At 38.4% G+C, this 16,965-nt stretch overlaps 1 protein-coding gene across 1 annotated transcript in view; it reads right to left on the minus strand.

Moving 5' to 3' along the window:
* P4HA1 (prolyl 4-hydroxylase subunit alpha 1) overlaps positions 1-16,163 on the minus strand; it is a gene marked incomplete at its 3' end in the record, with an annotated part of 85,217 nt that extends 69,054 nt beyond the window's left edge. Inside the window, exon 1 of the mRNA XM_079703215.1 lies at positions 16,112-16,163. The remainder of the gene's footprint in view (positions 1-16,111) is intronic.
* Between the last annotated feature and the right edge of the window lie 802 nt (positions 16,164-16,965).

A 16,965-nucleotide genomic window follows, 5' to 3' on the forward strand; every position in this document is an offset into this window, starting at 1 on the left:
TGGTTGCTCCACGGCATGTGGGATCTTCCCGGACCAGGGCTCTAACCCGTGTCCCCTGAATTGGCAGGCAGATTCTTAACCACTGAGCCACCAGGGAAGTCCTATTTCTTTCTTTTTTATGGCTGAGTAGTATTCCATTGTATATATGTACCAATCTTCTTTATCCATTCATCTGTTGATGGACATTTAGGTTGTTTCCATGTCTTAGCTATTGTGAAGAGTGCTGCTATGAACACAGGGGTGCATGTATCTTTTTTAATTATAGTTTTGTCCAGGTATATGCCCAGGAGTGGGACTGCTGGATCATATGGTAATTCTACAATATTTTTAATTTTCTGAGGAACCTCCACACTGTTCTCCATAGTAGCTGCACCAACTTACATTCCCACCAACAGTGTAGGAGGGTTCCCTTTTCTCCACACCCTCTCCAGCATCTGTTATTTGTAGACCTTTTTTTAAAAAAATGTATTTGCTTTTTATTTATTTTTGGCTACATTGGGTCTTTGTTGCTGCATGCAGGCTTTTTCTAGTTGTGGCGAGTGGGGGCTACTCTTTGTTGCGGTACACGGGCTTCTCACCACGGTGGCTTCTCTTGTTGCAGAGCACAGTCTCTAGGTACGCAGGCTTCAGTAGTTGTGGCACGTGGGCTCAGTAGTTGTGGCTCACAGGCTTTAGAGCACAGGCTCAGTAGTTGTGGCGCACGGGCTTAGTTGCTCCGTGACATGTGAGATCTTCCCAGATCAGGGCTCGAACCCGTGTCCCCTGCATTAGCAGGCGGATTCTTAACCACTGTGCCACAAGGGAAGCCCTGTAGACATTTTAATGATGGCCATTCTGACCGGTGTGAGGTGGTACCTCACTGTAGTTTTGATTTGCATTTCTCAAATTATATTTACTTTTATAATGACAAAAATTAACTCTATACAAAATAATAAACCTAAAACATCAACTTCCATATTATGGCACTATAAGCCTTTAATGAAGTGCTTAACTACACTCTAACACAATAAAGTGGCTAACACGTTTGAGCATGCCCCATTTTCTAACTCTATAAACCTCTAGATTTCTCTGCTTCAAAGATTGTTAAGCTTATTTGAAAGCAACCCAGATATCAAGTAGTGAACTACTGTACATTGTCAGAGTAGCATACTTTTCTATTCTCCTTCCTCCCAGAAATAGACATATGACCCAGGCTAAGGCAGTCATGGACTCTCATTCCCACGAATGTAACAGTTGAGGAGTGGGCTTGTGAAATGGTAAAAAGCAGCTCTTTCTGAATTGCTAAGTTCAGAGGATGTGAATCTGGAGCTGCCTGTGACCATCTTTCCCATTTGACAAGGATAGATAGTAACCTAATCTATAAACAGGACAAAGTTATGCAGAGACAAACAGCTTTACAAGCTCCACAGTCCTGATTATTACAATTACTGCTTTGAATCTGTGAGCTATCCCAATAATCTTCCAACTCAGCTAAGGGAGCCTATAGATTCCCTTTTTCTTAAACTAGTTCATGATGGATTTCTGTCACTTGCAATAGAAAGTTCAGACCCTCACAGCATTACTCCAAATTACCATGCCAACGTAAGCTGGTTAATAAAAATGAAGGTAGCCTATATAGCAGTGATTCTAAACTTTAGCTGTATCAGATCACCTAAAGGTTGAGGTACCTAGATCATTTATGCAAGTTCTCAGGTGATGCTGCTGCTGCTACTGCTCTGGGAACCACACTTTGAGAACCACAGGATACAACCATCCCTTGAAATCACATAAAAGGCGCTCTCTGCCTTTAAAATACATTTTACTTCAACTTATTTTTTGGAACTTGTCACTGAATTTCTAATTAATCTAGGGAATGCTTCCTCTAATCTGTTTTAATTCTATGTCTAATCCACATTCTTTCAGAAACCTTAAGTGACATGTTAATAGGCAAGCACATCTTTATCAATCACAGGTTTTTAAAACATAATGGTTTCTTTACTTATGATGTCTCACTTCCATTTATTACCACCTTCATTCAGTTACCAGCTTGCAAAGCAAATCATTATATGCAACTAAGAGTAAAGCATCCCAAAAGACATTAGGGTTTTATTAAAAATAGTAAGATATACTGTGCAGTAGAAGCTAACACAACACTGTAAGGCAACTATACTCCAATAAAAATTAATTTAAAAAAAAGTAAGACACCTTCTTTCTAAACCCTCAAACAAGCTTGAAATAGAATTTAAATGGGTTAAAGAGGATGCAATCTCCTTTAAAAGAAAGGTAAATCTCAGATCCCTGAGAGGACCTGATGAAAGAAAGGGAGAGAGGGGAGGAAAGGGGAAAGAAAACAAAGCCAAAGAAGAGTCAAAGATACAAAGACGAATTTATACTGATAAAAAATTTAGTGCTAAAACAGTATGGATAAATTACTGATAATATTTTGGTTCTTGGTTAGATGGTAGGTTCATAAGTGTTTTTTATCTAATTTTTATAACACATGTATATTACATGTAATGTTTGATATACATGAATGTAATATTTTTAAACCTGTAAGGAAACAACAACAACAACCTGGGAAACATATTCTCAGGTAGACCTGGACAAAAATAAATTGCAAAGTGTACTATTTATCTAAAACTTTCCTACAGTCCTTCTCTTCCAGGAAAGTCCAGTCCCACATACTCACAGATCAATCAAACCTGGGAACAGATTTTAAAACAGTTCTGCTACATTCTAAATGTTTACGACTTTGAGTTATCAGGATTCACTGAATTGTATGTTCAAGTTATTCAGTGGATTACTAGAACAGGGCATCTGGCAAATAATTCTATTAGCCTTTTGGTCTAACTTTTTCCTTCCAAGAAAAAAGTTGCAACATTTAAAAGTTTGTCTTTCCCAGACAAATCACTCAAAAATTAATAAGTTGGACTAAAAAATGCTTGTTATTCTAATCTAAACTTTCTCTGACACAAAAAATTTTCCACAGGGCTCCTTCTAACAGTCAGTCTCTCCACAGCTTCCACAACTGTTCCAAACCTTCTTTTTAGAGGGCTCCAGCTTTAAGTTTACTTTTCCTCATACAAATTCCATATTCAACTGTTGGTTTTCCTGACATCTGTGTTAGACTTTAATCTTTCTGACAGTTTTTGGTCAACACAAAAGACCAACACACATTCAGGCTTCTAATTCAAGCCACTGCAATGTAGTATATACATCAAGACAGCATGTCTCTACCATATAAGCAGGATGAATTTTCCAAGACAACTAAGAGTGATTACTAATAGAACTAGTTATGTTTCTGTTCTTCCCTATTATCCCTCTGTAAATTGCCATTTGTTTTAACTCTATGAATTCTAGTCATACTTCTGCTCCCAAAGAGAGTGAGATGCATCTCTAGTACACACTTAAAATACGATGGACGAGTGCTTTAATGGTATGAGCAAACTTTTGATCAAAAACTCAGAAATCAGGGCTTCCCTGGTGGTGCAGTGGTTGAGAATCCGCCTGCCAATGCAGGGGACACGGGTTCGATCCCTGGTCCGGGAAGATCCCACATGTCACGGAGCAACTAAGCCCGTGCGCCACAACTACTGAGCCTGTGCTCTAGAGCCCGCGAGCCACAACTACTGAACCTGTGTGCTGCAACTACTGAAGCCCGTGCGCCTAGAGCCCATGCTCCACAACAAGAGAAGCCACCACAGTAAGAAGCTGTGCACTGCAATGAAGAGTAGCCCCCGCTCGCCGCAACTAGAGAAAGCCAGCGTGCCAGCAATGAAGACCCAACACAGCCAAAAATAAATAAATAAATAAATAAAGAGTTGTTATTAAAAACAACAACAACAACAAAACCCCTCAGAAATCATATTAGCCTCTTTGCCACAACTTTCTGTAACTGAGCAGTGAACCCAGTCTTTGGCATCATTCCAGTGGAAAAACAGTTCAGGATTTAGTTGAAAAGAACCTCTAAATCAAGATTTTGCTCTTAACTGAAAGTGCTACATAGGCTTTCTTTTGGAGGTTCTTCCAAAGTTCAAAGTCTTCCCTGTCAGAAGTAATCTGAAGATAAGATCATTTCAAAAACACATACCCGTTTTTCCCTATATGGCACCTCAACCACTCCTACTCTTTCTTCTGGAAACTGCCCCCTTCTACCTTTTTTTACTCCCCCAGTCTATCTTTAATTCATCCCCATAGTTTTACCAGTCATGTTATATAGCATGATACTTCTCCCTGACTAAGTAGCCATTCAAAGTTCTTTGCTGGAAAAATTTAAAATGAAACTGAGAAAGAAGTGGCGGGCACTCTTTGAATGCCTCAACTATTTTATAAATAAAGCTCAGGAGAAGTTAGGGACCAAGGAATGAAGCTTATCTGGAAAGGTTTTAAAATGAAGCAAATAACGCAGAGAAAACAGACAAGAGAAAGAAAAAAGCATTCTCATGTTCCAGTTATTCTTGAAGTTTAATCACACTCCTGACCTCTGTTGTTAAGACAACTCCCTATCCCCACAATACTTAAATAAATTCCATTATGGGCTAGTATGAGTTGGATTTCTGTTTAAGCCAGAGTCCTAATTAATATAGTTTCTCTCATCAACCCTGTTGTTAATATTTTTAGAGGCAAACTAAATAACAAGGTAAATAATTCTCATATATTTACCCCTCTCTATTCCCTAGCACCAGAAAGCGATATTTTTCAATTATCTTTTAAATGTTTTTCTTAATTTTGGAGGTCCAATACATGCTACCTCTATATCTGATATACAAAGTTTAAGAATAAATATGGTTTTAATCCATTTATTAAAAAAGATTTAAATTGGATTCACAATTGAAGTTAAACTCAATGTTTAAAGTTTCTGTTTCAACTAGGAAAGTCAAGTTCCCCTAAACCAGAAACATTTTAAAAATAAATGTAGGCTGAGGGGAAGATTTGAGAAAGAAATGAATCTTATTTACAATTAAAATGGTGCCCTTCTTCACTGACTTTTAAACTGTATATTTTAAACTGTATAGTATACCTCTCAACTATTTCAAACACTTTAGTTAGTAATGCATACATTTCCCAATACAGGATAAAAGTTCAGGATTCTTGTTCCCGGGGTAGAAAAAAAAAATTACCATAAGTGATACTAAGAGTCCTGCAATTTAGTAAAATTCATCAATAATGTCCACTTTTATTTGGTGGTCCCTTTAACTGGAAGCAGAATAAGCAAAAAGGTAAGGTATCAAATATGAGGCCAAACTTGACCACCAGCCAGTAATAAAAAATCAGCAGGGACTTCCCTGGTGGTCCAGAGGTTAAGACTCTGTGCTTCCACTACAGGGGGCACGGGTTTGATCCCTGGTCAGGGAACTAAGATTCCGCATGCTGTGCAACGCGGCCAAAAAAAAAAAAAAAAAAAGCAGTACTTCAGATGAAAGTGCCTTGGATGATGCCTGACACATCGAAGACACTTAAGACATGTTACTTTTGAATGTGGGGCAAGAGCTCAAGAATAGCTGGATATGTTGCCAAGGGTGTCTCAAGGGACGTGGAAAAAGAAAAGACTTGGAGAGTTGTGGGAAGCCCAGGCAACCTCAACCCTGGGCTAAGGCAGTGAGAAGGACCAAGCAGCCCATCTACTAGCAAACAAATGCACAGTCTTTATAATTTAGGAATTTGAGTGGGAGAAGAAAGTGGACAGAGGCAGTGGAAGGGAAGAAGGAAAAGAAATAAACATTAAATTATACACGTTTTCCTTGTTGCTTATAAATGCTGGTATTTCCAAATATTAACATAGTCTATACATTTCTCATTTGAATAATTTGCAGTATCTTCTCTTGGTTGTATAAACTGGTTATATTAATGAAACTATGTATTTCATAACACGAATATCAATAAATATTGGTTAGAATATTAAAAAACAGCAGTAATATAAAAAGCAGCTATTCTTTAGAGACTTAAACTGGTTTTTTTCAATGTATTTATTATTTTTGGCTGCACTGGATCTTCGTCGCTGCGCGCGGGCTTTCTCTAGTCACCGCACGTGGGGGCTACTCTTCGTTGCGGTGCGTGGGCTTCTCATTGCGGTGGCTTCTCTTGTTGCAGAGCACATGCTCTAGGCGCACGGGCTTCTGTAGTTGTGGCACGTGGGCTCAGTAGTTGCTTGCGGGCTCTAGAGTGCAGGCTCAGTAGTTGTGGTGCTCGGGCTTAGTTGCTCCACAGCATGTGGGATCTTCCCAGACCAGGGCTCGAACTGGTGTCCCCTGCATTGGCAGGTGGATTCTTAACCACTGTGCCACCACGGATAGAGACTTAAACTCTTAAAACTAGGTTTGTTTCTAATTTGGAGAGTGCTAAACATAAATATGGGAAAGTTTAAAGCCTAATTTCTAAGTTTAAAGAATATAATTGGATATATACGTTAAAAGTTTAAAACTTTATATAGTAATTAAAAGAACTCAAAAAATGTTAACAACTATCTGCGAGTTGGGATCACAGTCAATTCTCTTTGCTCAACTTCTGCATTTTAATAAACATTTTTAATAGAAAATTTGTATTTCTATAAATAAATAAGCGAGCTAAAAAATGAAGTCAAAGTAGCAGTGAAGTGAAGAGACAAATTCAAATCACAGACAGAGATAGCAAAATCCAAATGATCAACCACACCTCTACTAGTTGGCATAATACCACCATCAATCCCTTTTGCTCCAAAACAAATTGCATCTATTTTTGATTTTCAGAGGAAGTCCTGAAAAGGCAACTGTAGTGTCTTCGCCACCCTTAGGATACAAGTGGAAAATAAAATCTCGAACAATATACATTTTAGATTTTTTAAGCTTAAGTAAGGAATCTGTGGTGAAGCAAACTATTCCAAAAGCATAGCTTTCAATGAAACTTCATTAAAGACTGAATTTTTAAAGCAAGCTATACTACTTGAAAAATTATCATTTAGAAAGAAAGAGCATTCCCTTTAGAAAAGGACCTTTTCATACAAACAAGAACCAATCACAGGAAGCAACAGAAAAATTATCTCATTTGCAACAGCAACAAATATGTTAATTACCTGGGAATAAACTTAAGAAAACTTTAAATTGACCCTAAAATTAACTCAAAATATAGCAAAGATTATTTTGAAATTTAACACTATAAACCTTTTAGGAAAAAAAGAGGTGTAAAGGTTCATAACCTTGATTAGGCAATTAGACATAACACCTAGACAACAATTTCTTAGATATAACACCTAAAGCACAAGAAGCCAAGGAAAAAATTAAATTGAACTTCATCAAAATTTAAAACTTTTGTTCTTCAGGAAAGTGAAAAGACAACCCACAGAATGGGAAAAAAATTATAAATCATATCTCTAACAAAAGTTTAATACCCAGAATATATACAGAACTCTTAGAACCCAACAGTAAAAATAATTTAAAATACTCCATTTTTTAAATGGGAAAAGGATTTGAAGAGACATTTCTCCAAAGAAGATACAAATGGCCAGTAAGTACATGAAAAAACACTCAACATCATTAGTCACTATGGAAATGCAAATCAAATACCACAATGAGATATCACTTCACAGCCCCTAGTATAGCTATAGTAAAAAAGAAAATAAGTGTTGACAAGGATGTGAAGAAACTGGAACACTCATGCACTGCTGATGGGAATGTAAAATGGTGTAGCTACTTTGGAAAACAGTTTTTCAGTTCCTAAAAACATGGAGTTACCATATGACCCAACAATTCCACTCCTAAGTCTATACCCGAAACAAATGAAAGCACATATCCACAGAAATATTTGTATATGAATGTTCATAGCAGCATTATTAATAGTAGCCAAAAAGGTGGAAGCAACCCAAATGTGCATCAAATGATGAATAAATAAAATATGATATATTCATACAATGGAATGTTATTTGGTCATAAAAAGAAATGAAGTACTGATACATGCTATAACGCAAATGAACCTCAAAAACATTATGTTAAGTGAAAAAATCTACAGACATAAAAAGTACATTAGTGGTTGCCTAGGGCTGGGGGAGGGGGAGGAGAGTGATTGCTAACAGATCTGATGTTTCTTTTTGGAGTGATAAAAAAAAAAAGTACTAAAATTGTTATGATGGTTACACCAACTCTGTGCATGTATTAAAAGCACTTTAAGAGGTAAATTGTATGGTGTGTGAATTGTATCTCAATAAAGCTGTTTTAAAAAAAGAAATCAACAAATTCTCATTTCACTAGGTAAATTCAGGAGTAGGGATGCTGGGTTGTATGGTAAACATATGTTTACCTTTATAAAGAACTGCCAAATGTTAAAGTCACTATATCATTTGCACTGCCATCAGCAATGGATGAAAGCTCCAACTGCTCCACATTCTTATCAGCATTTGGTATTGTTGTTATTTTTCCTTTTTTCCTTCATTCTTCTTAATGTCTCAATTAATTTTCTCACTTAAGTGTATACTGGTATCTCAGTGTGGTTTTAATTTGCAATTCTGCAATTACTAATGATGTTTAATATCTTTTGGTATACTTATTTGCTGTCCATAGGTCTTTTTGGTAAAGTTTCTACTTAAATCTTTTTTTTTTTACAACTTTATTGTAGTATAATTGCTTCACAATGGTGTATTAGTTTCTGCTTTGTAACAAAGTGAATCAGTTATACATATACATCTGTTCCCATATCTCTTCCCTCTTGCGTCTCCCTCCCTCCCACCCTCCCTATCCCACCCCTCCAGTCGGTCACAAAGCACCGAGCTGATCTACCTGTGCTTCTACTTAAATCTTTTGTCAAATTTTTATTAGATTTTTCACTTACTACTGAATTTTGTGAGTTCTTTATATATTCTGGATACAAGACTTTTGTCAGATATGTGATAGGGGAATATTAACTCCCAGTCTGTGACTTGTCTTTTTACTCTCATAACACTGTTTCAAACAGCAGAAGTTCTTAATTTTCATGAAGTCGAATTTATCAATTTATTCATTTATGGATCATGCTTTTGGTATCTAATTTTTTGGTGATTTAAAAAAAATCTTTGCCTGATCCAAGGTCAAAAAGATTTTGTCTTATATTTTCTTCAAGTTATTTTCTAGCTTTAGGTCATATCTCGAGGTCTACGAACGACTTTGAACTAGTTTTTGCACGGACAGTGAGGAATTTTTGCACTGAGGCTATAATAAAGAAAAATATTCTATTTTGATGTTTGAGTGCTCATTGCCTTAAAGCCCCACACTTCCCTCTCCCTTTTGCCCCACATCTGGATAAGTCAGTAAGAAAGCCCAGCCATTGCCTCCTTGGGCGTCAGTGGGAAGCTAAAACCATGTAAATCCCACACATGAGAACTATCACACTCCTTCTGGCCACGATAAAAATTAAACCCAACCGCCCTTCTTCACTTTTGCTTCATTCTGGACTAAACCTAAGACCTCTCTGTGAGGAATCCTTTTCAGTTGACTGTGTGAGTAAACTTTATTTCATATTTCATATCCATTGGTGCCTTTGTGTCATCTGTCCCAAGATTTATATAAATTTCTGGGCAAGGGGCTGCCCAGTGTCCAACAGAGGATATTAGATGCCCAAATAAGACAGTTTTTGCATATGAACGTCTAACTACTCCAGATTATCCTTTCTCTATTGAATTGCTTTAATACCCTTGTCAAAAACGAACTGACCATTTTGTGTGTCTGAATTCTCTGTTTTGTTCCATTGATCTATCTTTTCTCTATCTTTACCCTTGAGTACTGCAGCAATTAAGTTGAAATCAGGAGTTTCCCAACTTTTTTGTTCTTTTTCAACATTATTTTACCTTTTTCTAGTTCCTTTGTTTTTCCATATCAATTTTAGAATCAGCTTGTTACTTTCTGTAATAAACCCTGCTGGGATTTCGACTGGAATCACATTGAATCAAAAATCAGCTTGGACGAATGGTTGTCTTACAATATTGTCTTCCAATCCATGTATATGGCATATCTCTCCATTTATTTAGGTCTTCTTTGGTTTCTTCCACCAGTGTCTTATAATTTTCATTATACAAATCTTGCACATGTCTTGTAAAGCTAATACTAAATATTTCATAGGTTTTGGTGCTATTGAGATGGTACTTTTAAATTTTAATTTCTAATTATTCATTGTTATTATAGAAAAATACAACTGATTGTTATATATTGACCTTCTGTCCTTCAACCTTGCAGAGTTCACTTATTAGGGCTGGAGCTTTCTGAAAAATCTTTCCGATTTTCTGCATAGACATTCTGTCCATGATTAGAGACAGTTCCTGCTCTTTGAAACACACTGTTAAAACAATGAAGACAAGCCACAATCTGGGAAGAAATATTTCCCTATAACATATGTTACTATTCCACTACTAGATATTTATGCAAGAGAAAAGAAAGTATATATTCCTCCAAAGACTTATATGCAAATTGTGAATGTTCATTGCAACTTTGTTTATAATAATTAAAAGCTGGAAACAACCCAAATGTCAATCAATTAGTACATGGAAAAAAAAAGTTCTGTGGTATATCCATACAATATAATACTACTCAACAATAAAAAGGAACAAACACATAACAACGTGGATGAATTCCAAAATAATTATGCTGAGTTTAAAAGCCGGACACCCTCCTCCCCCCTGCAAAAAGTACATACTATATGAGTCCATTTACAGAAAACTCTAAAAAATGCAAACAAATCTTAAGTGTCAGAAAAAGATCAATGGTTACCTGGGGATGAGGAAAGGGCAGGAAGGAGCGGGAGGGAGGGATTACAAAGAGTCATGAGGAAACTCTTGAGGGTGTTGAAAATGTTCCTTATCTTGAGTGTTGACAATCTCATGGGTATATACTTTTGTTAAAACTTACCAATTGCACACTGTAAATGTGTGCAGTTTACTGTATATCAATTATACCTCGATAAAGTTGTTACAGTATACCAATTACTTTAATTTATTAGTAATCACCCTTATTATGTCATATGTTAGTGTTTTTATTTACCTATAAAACATTATCACTTGGTAGCTATGATTACTGTTCACAAATATCATTATTTAAGATTTTTTTATTCAAACAGTAAATTGAGATCTATTCTCAAAATACCTTTGAGGTTTAAAGACTGGTAAATTTGAGAGTATGCAAATTTGAGAATGTCTTCAAGCAACTTTTGAATATGAATAAAATCTTGTCTGGGTTTAAAAAAAGGGGGGAGGTTGTTAGAACAAGAGGGCAAGAACAAAGGCCATATGTATACAGAAAGTAATGCTTTGAGGACCTAAATTCAACAACTAGGTTTAAGAAGCACTAAAATAATTATTTACTGATCATTGTTTGAAAGAATCAGACCTGAAAATCCAGTTAATATAAGATTAGAGTGTAAGAGAAGTCTTGAGCCTACTTAAAACCAGTTAATCAATATTTACTAAACACTCTCAAATAAAACAATTAGGCATATAAATCTATGTAGCTGTCCTCTATTCTGTATGTTAATTCAAACATGTTGTTATAATGATTCTTCCAGCACAATGTTCAGAACATAGTAACAGATGCTAATACTTAATGATCACAATATTGAATCAAGGAAAACACCTTTTTCTCTCATTCTCTAAAACTAAACATACTTTGTACACAAATTTCCCTTTGTAACAGAAATTCTTAAAATTTTTCAGAAAACAGTTCATGGTTGAAAGTTTAAGAAATTATAAGGGCAATAGTGCGAGGTACTGAGGTGAAAAACCTTAAAAAATACAGATTCAGAAAAACAGAAAATAGACATCTGAAAATTAGTGATTAATACTTTACAAGTTTCCATTTCTATTACTTACTCCCCAGAAACTTTACAAAAGCATCTTTTCCCAAAATTTTTACACACTTATAGAATCCATTTCTTCACTGCTATAGACATAACAGAAGATTCTTCCATTTGATGCTTCATCTCAATGTTCACTGTTGACTACTAATTTTTTTTTTTGGCGGTACGCGGGCCTCTCACTGTTGTGGCCTCTCCCGTTGCGGAGCACAGGCTCCGACGTGCAGGCTCAGCGGCCACGGCTCACGGACCTAGCCGCTCCGCGGCATGTGGGATCTTCCCGGACCGGGGTACGAACCCGCGTCCCCTGCATCGGCAGGCGGACTCTCAACCACTGCGCCACCAGGGAAGCCCGACTACTAATTTTGACTACTAATTCTTGGGCAAATTACTTGACTTGGAATCTCAGTTTCTTTATTTGTAAAATGGGGATGATATAAAACCACCTCACAGAATTATTTTAAAGATTAAATTATATAATATTATGAAACAACACTTTATAAATTGTAAAGTGCTTTACTTGTTATCAGGTTGATTAAAAAATCTTCTCAGAGCCCAATCCAATCCCCTAGAAAATTCACTTAGTGGGAAGAAAAAAGTACTGATATAAGAATTTTATTGTCATGTTATTTCTTTTCCTAAAAAAAAAAAAGAGTACAGATAGAATGAAAACTGGTTAAAGTTTACTGTAGCTAAACAGGTAGATAAGATAAAGCACTAAATTACAGCCTTCTCTTCACACTACTTATAATGAAGAAATAGCTCAAATGCCCAACAAGAAAGGCTGAGTATATTACTTTGATGTATTATAATATCACTATTTAAGTGAAAAACATGTAAACCAAAACATGGACACATTTATATAAAACACTAAACAGGCAGCGGAAGAAGTCCAAGACAGTACTCATTCACTGATGACAACTATGTAAGAAGCATGAATCTCTATACTGTATTTTTTGCCAATACACAACCAAATATACTAATAGTCATACTGAGCATCCAAAGCAACATCAGGAAAAGGAATGTTTTTCATTATATCAAGTTCAAAACCGCTGGAGTAACCTTAATGAAGTCCTTTGAGCGTCATTAGTTTTTATTGAGGCACAATATTTGGCTAGAAGAAAATTAATGAGAGGATACCTTTGATTTATACAAATAAATTTCACTGAGTAGAAACACAAATGAAACTTTAACTAATGAAGCTTTCACAAATACACATACACACTTTATTTGGCTTGTCTCTTACACATTCATTTTTTATACACACACACACCCATTATGTAATTATAAGATTCAAGATCTCACTGTCAGAAGAGCAATAAAGTGTAATGCCAAGGGCCTGTGCAATTTACTTTTTCTTTACCTTAAAGTATTTTTCACTTTCAGAGTACAGCCAAAGATATGTTACAACATATAAGGGGTTGGGGTGAGGCCAATATGATGTACGATTGCCTAGGCAATTTAGCAATTCAACAATTCTCCAACCAACTTACTTTTGTTAAAAAACTCTTTTAGCAAAAGTTTATTAGGGTCATCTATATAGTCAAGTCCAGTCAGACTTACAAGCCCAGCTCAATTTTCAAAAATATTCAAGAAACCCTGCCTCAAGATACCTAGATGCCCTTACTCCATACCTTTTACTTTTTGGTTCTTGTAGCGTTAGGGTTTTGCAGTTTATAGATGCACTTGTGGAGGGAGAGAGTATCTGTAAATGGTAATTAAAATTCCACACAGGTATGTATACTTGCATTTTCAGACCCAGGGTCCACACCTTCTATCAGATTCTCAATGGATTTCATGACCTCAAAATAGGTTGAGAACTACTACTATGTATCTCATAGGGACACTTTTCAAATCTAAGAGATGTAATTACATCCCTCCCAGTTAATAACTGCTAAGTAAAATAAGGCATTCCTTCCACAGGAGTGAAGGCTCACAAGCTTTATGGCTGCATCCCTGGAATAAAAGCAGGAGCTTGAACATATTTGCCCTATTAAAGATACTGCTTGTCAGTATACAACCCACTCTGCACTATTAGAAAAGGTTAACATCTCCTTACCAAAAAGCCAAGATTCCCCTGCAACAACCTGGACTACCCTGGTAATACAAAGTTTTCTTTTTTCAATAGTCTTTTACACTGTCTAAATTTTTCTGCAATAAATTAAAGTTGTACACATTTTTTCATCTTTTTTTGTTACTATTTTAGTTACCAAAATACAAAATGGCCAATAAAATTATCCGCTTACCAAAATCCTTGATTTTCAGTACTTCAAAATAAAACTCATTTTAAGATATCAAAGCATTATTCACCTGAAGACACAGAGTAGTCCTTTTCCTAGTAACTATGTTAAATCTATAAGAATCATTTGCGGGCTTGCCTGGTGGCGCAGTGGTTAAGAATCCGCCTGCCACTGCAGGCGACACGGGTTTGAGCCCTGGTCTGGGAAGATCCCACATGCCGCGGAGCAACAAAGCCCGTGAGCCACAACTACTGAAACCAGAGCGCCTAGAGCCCGTGCTCCACAGCAAGAGAAGCCACCGCAATGAGAAGCCCACGCACCGCAACGAAGAGTAGCCCCCGCTCGCCGCAACTAGAGAAAAGCCCGCGCACAGCAACGAAGACCCAAGGCAGCCAAAAATAAATAAATAAAATAAAATAGATTAAAAAAAAAAGAGTCATTTGCCATCAGCAAATAGTGGCTGGACTTAAAGCATAATGTACCAAAACCAAAACTGACATGACTTTCAAAGGTAAGTGATGAAACCTATGCTTCCCACAGAAAGAAAAGATAAAATTTGAAGTTCATCGTTAAGATTTAGAAATCATATTCACAGGCTAAAAGTCAAAGTTAAAGAAAAATCTCTGAATGTCTAAATTTTAAATCAAGGCAAAAAACCTTATTCACGGTTGTTCACTTTCAGCTTCTTAAATATTTCCTCCTTAACGTATCCATTTTTTCCATAGATACTTGATCAGAAAAATCCCTTCTAAATGTTTTATAAATTAAATTCCAGTGTTCCTGCTATGAGGACTGAATATTTCATCAGATTATTTTAGGAAAAGACTAGCCTCATTCATAAGCTACATCTAAATCTAAAAAGGGAAATACGTTTCTTCCCCGAACCTACAAAAAAAAAAAAAAGGCAAAAGTTGATGAAAGAACACTGCTGCCACGTCTTTTCCCTTCCCCCACTCAGTAGTGGCTATTTCATCCCTTCAGAGTGCATTCCAAGGGAAAGTCCATAGCTCTCAGAGAAACCAGCAACAGTTAAGTCGAAATTGGCAAGCCGCTTTGGCCTTTTCGATCAATTCCTAAAAGGAGATCTAGTTTCTTCATCCCTTTCTTAAAGCAAACAGTGCAAAATTCCAAGTCTTCACCACTCTACCCGGAACGCCTAAATTGTTAGTGTCTAAAAACTGACTGTATTTAATACAATCGATTATTTAGGATAAATGGTCCCATACTTATGGAACCATTCTTCCTCCCCCTTAAAACATACAGCTGGGGGCCATCCACGTAACTCAAAGTTCTCACATAGCCAAAGAATTCCATTTACTGATGTGGACTTTTAAAAGCAGCAAACTTGGCGGAGAGAAAGAGAGGGGGAGGGGAGAAGCTCATGTGCCTTTAAAAATTTTATGTGGCAGAAGAAGGAAGGAAGAAAACTAGCTTCCCAGTTGACTGGAGGATCTGACAGCCGACTTCCTCAACCCAGCCGCCCGAAACTCGCCGCCCGGGGCTACCTCCAGCTGCTCCGGCAGCACCGCTGCGCGCAACAGATGAGTAAAGCCTGAACTTCCGCGGGTAGGTCCTCTTCCCAGACCCCACGACTCTTCGGCAGGATAAAAATGCCCGAGCGCTTCCCCGTCAGCTATAAGCTTTAAAAACCGCTCTCCATTGCCACACGCTAACCATCTGCTGCTGTGGAGGCCGAAAACCCTCGCGTACTCCTCGGCTTTTTAGGCAGGACCAGGTAGGAGAGGAGCTCGGAAAACTCAACAGGGTGATTCCTCCCCAGGAAGGAATATTCAAGAAAGTGCTGGTCCCCGGGGCGGAGACTGATGCTGCCGCAGCCCCAACGGCCGGGGGCGCCAACCTGGGAGGCGGTGGGAAGAGGAGCACGGAGGGGGGCTGAAGGGCCTCTGGGGCACTCAGGAGACGCAGGGCGAGGGGCCGAGTCTCCAGGGGAGAAGGTACTGAGCCAGTAGTAGTAAACTGGGGGAGCCTCCCCCTGCCACCGAGCCATACCACGAGAGGGGGCAGGGACCAGACCACCATAGCCATCCGAGAAGGGCCACGGCTGCCCAAGGATTTAAGCCTCAGTCCCCAAGGTCGGAGGAGCGTCTCACCTGGAAAGTGGCACGGGAGGGCTGCGCGTTCTTCAGTCCCCGGTCGCCTGCGCTCGGCCGGCTACCTAATCCCTTCCCTCAGCCCGTTGGCGGTGCGGCTGGGCAGCAGAGGGAGCCAGTTAGCCCTTTTATAACCTCCAGGCTGCGACGGCTGCGCTGAGGAGGAGGCGACTGCAACCCTCGCTACGTGAGCTCGATCACACCAGCGTCCCGGCGTCTGCGCAGGCGCCCAGCCCGGGCCCTCTCCGCCCCTACCCGCGGCCCACGCCCCACGCCCAGGACTCCTCACCAGCTGGTGGAGTCTGAGGCCCAGAGGAGGGGCCGGCGGTCGCGCCTGGGATGCAACGCGCCTGCGCGGGGTTCTCGCCACGCCACCGTCACCGTGGTTACCTCGGATTTGCCCCGCTTCTTTCAACAGGTTGTTTAGCGCCTGAATTTCGGGATCAGCCCCTGTCAGGCCTGAACGATGAAACCACCAGCGAGGAAATATCTTAAATTTGAGAAGAGGAACATGGAAGCGTAGGAAATAAAGCAGAAAAGAAGTATCGGGTGGAAAATAACACTACATCCTGTATTGATATCTCAGCTGTCTTCGCCCTGAGGCTTTTTGCTTTACTAACCTCCCCCTCTCACCTACACTCTTTTTATGTGAATCTCGCTCTATCGCCCATTTTTATATTTTAATCAGTAGATAATAGACTGCACGCTCCAGAGGTTTTCTGGGTTCAATTTACGGCTCAGTCCCATAAAACTTTGGGCATTAACCTCTCCGTATGTCAGTTTCCTCATCTGCAAAATGAAAATGACGGTAGGTACCTCACAGTACCTACCTCATTGTTGTGAGAATTAAATGA

Source organism: Hyperoodon ampullatus (genome assembly GCF_949752795.1).
Source record: "Hyperoodon ampullatus genome assembly, chromosome: 1".
Lineage (NCBI taxonomy): Eukaryota > Metazoa > Chordata > Mammalia > Artiodactyla > Ziphiidae > Hyperoodon > Hyperoodon ampullatus.